This window comes from Equus przewalskii, chromosome 32, assembly GCF_037783145.1.
Source record: "Equus przewalskii isolate Varuska chromosome 32, EquPr2, whole genome shotgun sequence".
Taxonomy (NCBI): Eukaryota; Metazoa; Chordata; class Mammalia; order Perissodactyla; family Equidae; genus Equus; species Equus przewalskii.
This window is the reverse complement of record NC_091862.1, coordinates 5,233,418-5,242,072: the sequence shown is the minus strand read 5'-3', so window position 1 is coordinate 5,242,072 and position 8,655 is coordinate 5,233,418.

Sequence of the window (8,655 nt, the reverse complement as noted above, 5' to 3'; positions counted from 1 at the left end):
GCATTGTGGTGACTTCATCCAGCATGTGTAATGCAGGCCTTAAATCATGCAAACCCAATTAAATGATGTCATTCCCTAGCACCCTGACCCAGCGCATCGTGGTTTCCGACTACGCACCAGCCAGTCCTGGCAACGCACGATGGGCCTGGGCCTCCATCTGTTTCTTAAGCTGGCTTCTTCCTGAGTAGTTTTATTGAAAGACAGTGGATACCAATGCATCAGAAGCTCCTTTCCTTGTTGCTCATCCGCACGAAATTTCCCAGTCATCTGCGAACGGAATGCTGAGTGGCTTTGTTGGAGAGGGAACAAGATGACGGGTGTGTTAGCACAGATGAAACTTTTGTGTCTAGAATGAAAAACTTCTGAGCACGTTCACCGATGGCTGGTGTGCCAGGGAGGTCCCAGCGGCTGGCTACTGTGACTCGTGCACAAATGTGGACAGAGTGCTTGATTTTGTGGTTTCAAACAAAATGACTCAAATGTAATTATTAAAGCTTATTAATATATTTGTTCTGGGTCAGTAACCCTTTACCAGCAGCAGGGGCTTTTTACGTGAGGACCATCAGGATTAGAGCTCTCTATTTGGAATATTTTGATTCTTCCCTGGAAGCAGGAAGAAATCACCAGCAAACTGCTTATTTTAATCATTGTCCCCTGTTAAGAACCACTTGCTATCTAATTTTTAAAGAATTAATTTAATTTTGCAGAAGAAGTAGTGTAAGAGCAATGATGCACAAGGCATCAGCACCCACCACCACGGAGCTGATGTTTAAAAGTGAAATTGTGGGCCTCATCTAGTTGTAGTGGACAGACAAGTGGTTTCAGAAAGGCTCATACAGGCAAAAGTGCAAGAGACAAAAATAGAAAGCAAGAGGGAAAACTTTAAAAGAATTTCATCTAAAATTTTACCTGTGTCCAGAGGAACAAAATTTTTTTCAGTACCTTTCTTCTTAAATTTTTATTAATGTTTTAAAAAATTTTGGACATGGGTATTAAAAACAAGTCTTTTCCTAGACTAAATTTTTGATCCAAGAAGTTTGGTGAATTTGTCAATTTAAAAGAGATGTTAAGGGGCCAGCCACATGGCCTAGTGGTTAAGTTCGTGTGCTCCACTCAGCTCCCCAGAGTTGTGCATGTTCAGATCCTGGGCACAGACCTAGCACCGCTCATCAAGCCATGCTGAGGTGGCATCCCACATAGCAGAGCCAGAATGACCTACAACTAGAATGTACAACTATGTACTGGTGGACTTTGGGAAGTAGAAGACAAAAAAAAAAAAGAAGATTGGCAACAGATGTTAGCTCAGTTGCCAATCTTTAAAAAAAAAAATAAAGAGAACTGAGGGAGTGTTTTTCTATGTAAGATCCTGAAAACCCGAATCCTAGAATTAGAAACATACCTCTTTGTTATTAATAGGCTTTTATTTCACTTTCTTGCTGCCTTTTAAAAATGTAGGTGTACTCATTAAATTGCCCAAATCGACATGACTCTAAGTTGAATTTAGACTCTTCACTGTATGCAGATGAGGTTGTAAATTGTCATGTCTGTTGTCGTTTTTTCCTCTTAAAATTCGTATTGGTACGATTTCATGTCAGTTGTTGTGACTATATTTGCTTAATGGTGTTTAATCTTGCTCTAAGCTCATATGTGAAAAATGAATTAATAAGCAATATTTAAGCATGTGAGTATGACTGTTTCTGTGCTACTATAAAGCACAAAACAATATTCACCATAAAATGAGAAATTTTTGGAGGAAGAAATCTGTGTGTCTTTTGTTGGGGGAGAATCTTGAGGACTGTGTCGGCTCTACGTGCAGTCAGTGGGGTCATGCTGATCAGTGCTTCTGTGTTCACCATGGATGCGGGTAAGATCGCATGTCCTTCCTGTACAGAGTCTCTCTCTGGGTTTATCCTTGAACATGCTCTTCCACACACGCTCTTTATGATTCTCTTCCGTTTATACTCGTTAAAAGCAATGTTGAGCATGTACCCCATGCTTCATGCTGTGCTAGGGACTGGGATAGAGAGAAGAATGCCACCAGCCCCTGCCTTCAAGGGGCTCACAGTCCGCTGGGAGAGGAGAGATGGCAAATAAGCAGTTACAGCTGTACTCGCAGCCTCCTGAGCAGCCTGGGCAGGGTCAGGGCTCCAGGCTGTGTTGCCTTGCTGAGCAAAGCTCCTTCAGTCCCCTGGGGACTCTACTCAGGGCTCTGCTTCATTAGCCTGTGCTTCTACCAACCGAGTTCCCTGTTCCACAGGTCCTGATTCGCAGCAGATATAGTGTGTGAATGTCTTGAACATGATAACAGTTCCTCTGCATTATGGATTTTGGTAGATGGATGAAAGAATAATTCCTAAAGCATAAATCCTATCTGCTGTGTTTCGAAAGGCAGACATCTCCTAAACTCCAGGGTACAGATATCCAAGGGGTGCCTGGTAACTTTCAGCCAGGAATAGAACTCAAGAGAATTTATTGAGCTTTCATCGTATACTGTAATACACCATAACAACAGATCTGTAAAATCGTGTTGTTTCTGAGGTTATAATGGGAAAAAGACTTTCAAGTAAGTAAAAGGGCTACTTGACGCTTTGACTGGATCTGGGCTGTTAGACAAGACATAGCACAAACACTTTCCTTTATTAGGGTGAAGTCAACGTACTTCTTTATGGGGTAAAAATGACCCTTTGAAGAATTCTTGTATCATTACCCACAGACTCAACATCCTACTCAAATTCAACAGAAATTACAAAGTGAAGAACTGGGAGAGCTGAGACCAAATGCATCCAGGAGCTGCCTGGGCATCAGAGTCAGCTAGAGTGCTGGTTAAAAATGCATATAACCGGCCGCCACTACAGACCTCTTAAATCTAAATGGCCAAGGAAGGGGCCAGTGAATTGTGTTTTTAAACTTCTTTGGGAGGATGATTGAAGATTCACATGCAGTTGCAAGAAATAGTTCAGAGCCGTTCCATATATCTTTCACCCAGTTTCCCCTAGTGCTAACATCTTGTATAATTATTGTACAAAATCTCCACCAGGATATAGCCACACATTTGTGTGTATGTGCATGTGAGTGTGTGTGTGCATTCAGTTCTATGCAATTTCACCAAGTGTGCAGATCTGTGTAACCACCAGTGAAGATCCAGAACTGTTCCATCAACAGGAGGCTCCCTCCTGCTACCCTTTTAAAGCCACAGTCACCTCTCCCCACCCCCATGTCCCAAACCCCTGTGACCACTACTCTGCTCTCCATCTCTATAATTTTGTCATTTCAAGAATGTTCTATGAATGGAATCGTACACCAGGATTGTCTTTTTTTCACTCAAGCATAATTCTCTGGAGGTTCATTCAGGTGGTTGGATGCGTGAAAAGTGCATTCCTTTTTATTGCTGAGTAGCATTCCATGATGTGGATGGACCATGGTTGGTTCAACCATTCACCTCTTGGAGGACATCTGGGTTGCTTTCAGTTTGGGGCTGCTATAAATAAAACTGCTATAAACTTTCAGTGTTTTTACTATTTTTAAATTTTTTTTTATATTTTAGTCATTCTGAAGGTGTGTAGTGATATCTCATTTTTTTTTTCTTAAAGATTGGCACCTGAGCTAACAACTGTTGCCAATCTTCTTTTTCTTCTTCTTCTTCTTCTCCCTAAAGCCCCCCAGTACATAGTTGTATATTCTAGTTGTAAGTGCCTCTGGTTGCACTATGTGGGACGCTGCCTCAATGTGACTTGATGAGCGGTGTCGTGTCCGCACCCAGGATCTGACCTGATGAAACCCTGGGCTGCTGAAGCAGAGCCCATGGACTTAACCCCTGGGCCACGGGGTGGCCCCTATCTCATTTTCATTTCAATTTGCATTTCCCTAAGAGGCTAATAATGCTCAACATCTTTTCATGTGCTTACCTGCTATTTGCATTTCTTCTTCTGTGAAATATCCCTTCATACTTTTTGCCCATGTTCTAGTCGAAGCATTTGTTTACTGTTGAGTTTTGAGAGTTCTTTGTATATTCTAGATAATAGTTTTTTGTTGGATACGTGGTTTGCAAATATTTGTTTACTAGCCAGTGGTATGTTTCTTAATCTTCTTAACAAGGATTTTTGAAGACCAGGATTTTTAATTTTTACCAGGTATAATTTATATAATTTTTATTTTATGGCATATGCTTTTGGTGTCAAAGTTAATAACTCTTCACCTAGCCTTAGGTCCTGAGATTTCTTTCATTGTTTTGGAAAGTTTTATAGTTTTCCATTTTACATTTAAGTTTGTGATCCAATTTGTGTATAAGAAGTAAGGGTTAGGTTGAAGTTTATTGTTAATAATTTTTTGCCTATGGATGTCCAATTTTCCAGTACCAGTTATTGACAAGACTATCCTTCCTCTGTTGCTTTTGTACCCTTGTAAAAGATCAGTTGGGCTTATTTGAGTGGGTCTATTTCTGGGTTCTTTGTTCTGTTTCGTTGATCCGTGTGTCTACCTCCCTGCCATACCACGTGGTCTTGATTATTGTCGCTGTATAGTAAGTCTTGAAATTGGATGGATTTTCTCCCACTTTATTTTTGTGTCACAAAATGTACCTTTGCCTTTCCATATAAATTTTAGAATTAGCATGACTAAGTCTACAGCAAACCTTGGTGGGATACTGGTAGAAATTGTATCAAACTTGTAGGTCAGTTTCGGGTGAATAGACATCTTTGCTATGTTGAGTCTTTCAATCCATGGGTGTGATATGTGTCTTTATTTATTTATATCTTCTATGATTTCTTTTATCAACATTTTCATTTTCATCATATAGATCCTGTATAATTTTTTGTTTATACCTATGTATTTCATTTTCTTTGGAGTAATTGTAAATTTTGTTATTTTTAATATTGGTTTCTACATGTTTAGTGTTAGTGTATAAGAATATGGTTGATTTTGTGCATTGGCTTTGTGTCTTTGCTGAGTTCACTTTTTATTTTTCTGAGCTTTTTGCTATATTCCTTGGGATTTTTCTACATACACAATGATGTCATCTGCAAATACATACAGTTTAATTTTTTCTTTTCAATCTGTATGCTTTTTATTTCTTTTCTCTGAATTATTGCACTGGCCAAAACATTTAATATTATGTTGAATAAGTATGGTGAGAACACACATCCTTGCCCTACTCCTAACTGTTGGGAGAAATTATGCAATATTTTGTCATTAGGGATGATATTGTAGGATTTTTGCAAATGCTCTTTGTCCAGTTAAGGAAGTTTCCCTTTATCCTTTGTTTTCTGAGAGTTTTCATCATAAAAAAGATTTATGATAGGTTTTCATGATAGATTTTGTCAAATTTCTTTGTGTGTCAATTAGTATGGTCACATGACTTTTCTTCTTTAGCCTACTGCTATGATGAATTGCACTTATTGATCTTTGAATGTTGACCCAACCTTGCATTCCTGGAATAAATGTCATTTGACCATTGTGTGTAATTCTTTTTATATATTGCTGAATTGGATTTGTTGAATCTGTATTTTTCATGTACCTTTTTTTTTGGTAATTTTTCAATCGGGCCGGGTTAAAAAATACTGGTTTAATAAGTGTGTAACTTATAGTCCCAATCTAACTTTTAAATTGAACAAGTTTATTTGTTAGCAAAAGGAGTTTTCTGATGGCCAAGTAGAAGACTATGCTAGCCCACACCTTAATTTTGTAACAATATCTCTCACTGCCATCAGGCACCAGACCTATCCCAGAAATTCACCAACTGCTGTCCCCTTGTGTCTAATAAATTCACAGAGCAGTCTACTGCCACTCCATTAGAGAGAATATTTTCCAGTCTGGGGTATTTAGACATGTTTTCATTATTGACTAGACTCATCATTCAGAGGTCATAGCAGAAAAAATGGATTATTGGGAAATTTTAAATTGAAGTTTTTTGATTTGGTTTTGTATACTACATTTTTATTAAGTAATCTATTTGCTTAAGAATTGTTGATTTATTGGCGGGCTTCCAAGATGGCGCCGTGAGTAGTCCTCTTTGTCTCTCGCCCTTCGAGTCTACAATTATTTGGACATTTATCGCTTGACAAAGGATATCCAGACAGCATCTCAGGACGTCTGAGACACCCACGCGACTATACATCGGAAGGTGGACGGACTTTCCTCCGGGAGGATGTGGAAATAGGTGAAAACTCTCCGACCCCGACGGGCAGCCTAGTACCCGCAAGCGGCTTTCTTCCAACGGACGCCCCCAGAGGATCCACACACATCTAGGGCAGGAGCGAGAACACAACAGAGGAGCGACGGTGGAAACAGGTGACCAGAACCCTACTTAAACCCCCCGCAATTACTCCTAAACGCAGAGGGAAACTTTGGAGTTGCACACCTGAGCCCGCGGGGAGAGTCTCTCCCCGCCATTGGCGGGGAGACCCGGCCTGGTGCTCGGGGCGCCCGGAGGGTCCCAGAGAGAGACACGGTGGGCACGGAGGTCTCCCAGCTGCCGTTGCCCGCCCCGTGGGACTAGGGATTGCCGGAGATCTCGGAGAGGACCGGGGCGGGGGATCTTTCAAAGGCGGGTCCGGCGACCCGGTGGGGAAGCGCCAGAGCTCCGCCAGGCAGCAGACAAAACTCTCTGTCTGCCGGTAGCAGAGGGGCCACGCTGAGCATTCAGAGCTCCCGGCAGAGGCCCGGACAGAAGCCCAGAGGGCGGGGCGACCCCCAGCTGCCGTTGCCCGCCCCGTGGGACTAGGGATTGCCGGAGATCTCGGAGAGGACCGGGGCGGGGGAATTTTCAAAGGCCGGATCGGCGACCCGGAGGGGAAGTGCCGGAGCTCCGCCAGGCAGCAGACAAAACTCTCTGTCTGCCGGTAGCAGAGGGGCCACGCTGAGCATTCAGAGCTCCCGGCAGAGGCCCGGACAGAAGCCCAGAGGGCGGGGCGACCCCCAGCTGCCGTTGCCCGCCCCGTGGGACTAGGGATTGCCGGAGATCTCGGAGAGGACCGGGGCGGGGGAATTTTCAAAGGCCGGATCGGCGACCCGGAGGGGAAGTGCCGGAGCTCCCCCAGGCAGCAGACAAAACTCTCTGTCTGCCGGTAGCAGAGGGGCCACGCTGAGCACTCAGGGCTCCCGGCACAAGCCCGGACAGAAGCCCAGAGGGCGGGGCGACCCCCAGCTGCCGTTGCCCGCCCCGTGGGACTAGGGATTGCCGGAGATCTCGGAGAGGACCGGGGCGGGGGAACTTTCAAAGGCGGGTCCGGCGATCCGGTGGAGAAGCGCCGGAGCTCCGCCCGGGCAGCAGACAAAACTCTCTGTCTGCCGGTAGCAGAGGGGCCACGCTGAGCATTCAGAGCTCCCGGCAGAGGCCCGGACAGAAGCCCAGAGGGCGGGGCGACCCCCAGCTGCCGTTGCCCGCCCCGTGGGACTAGGGATTGCCGGAGATCTCGGAGAGGACCGGGGCGGGGGAATTTTCAAAGGCCGGATCGGCGACCCGGAGGGGAAGTGCCGGAGCTCCCCCAGGCAGCAGACAAAACTCCCTGTCTGCCGGTAGCAGAGGGGCCACGCTGAGCACTCAGGGCTCCCGGCACAAGCCCGGACAGAAGCCCAGAGGGCGGGGCGACCCCCAGCTGCCGTTGCCCGCCCCGTGGGACTAGGGATTGCCGGAGATCTCGGAGAGGACCGGGGCGGGGGAACTTTCAAAGGCGGGTCCGGCGATCCGGTGGAGAAGCGCTGGAGCTCCGCCCGGGCAGCAGACAAAACTCTCTGTCTGCCGGTAGCAGAGGGGCCACGCTGAGCATTCAGAGCTCCCGGCAGAGGCCCGGACAGAAGCCCAGAGGGCGGGGCGACCCCCAGCTGCCGTTGCCCGCCCCGTGGGACTAGGGATTGCCGGAGATCTCGGAGAGGACCGGGGCGGGGGAACTTTCAAAGGCGGGTCCGGCGATCCGGTGGAGAAGCGCCGGAGCTCCGCCTGGGCAGCAGACAAAACTCTCTGTCTGCCGGTAGCAGAGGGGCCACGCTGAGCATTCAGAGCTCCCGGCAGAGGCCCGGAGAGAAGCCCAGAGGGCGGGGCGACCCCCACCTGCCGTTGCCCACCAGGTGAGGCTAGGGATTGCCGGAGATCTCGGAGAGGACTGGGGCTGGAGAGAGTTCCAGAGACCCAGCTTAGTAGCCTAGGGGGAAACCCTACAGGCTCACAGAAGCCTTAGGGAAAGCCTCGGCACAGCACCAGTAGAAGGCACCCAGCCGCCAGCCACAAGGCTGGAAGACCCCAGGGCAAAAGCAGCATAGCTAGGTGTACTAACCACAGACTGTAGAAGATGCCAATAGCTCTCCTGCGACCCATAGAGGACAAGTGAGATTTGGTGGGTGCCGACAGCAACCGAGCGACAAATAAAAGTGATCCCACCCCTGGCCGCTGGAAAAGCCCATAACACCGTTGCAGACCCCAAGGAGAGAGCGCATCTAGGTGGGCAACAACAGTAGGCACCTGCAGTCTGAAGCCCCCCGTGACGGCCCCCACGGCAGAGGAGGGAATCCAAAGGGCCACTGTGGCTACGAAGAGGGGCCCAGGCCCAGTTAGCAACTACGGACAGGGTTCCTGGTTGGTGAAGTATAAACAGCTGCTCCCCCCACCGCAGCAGCTGAAACAAGTGAAAGGAGCAACTAAACTCTATCTCCATGCGGAGGCAC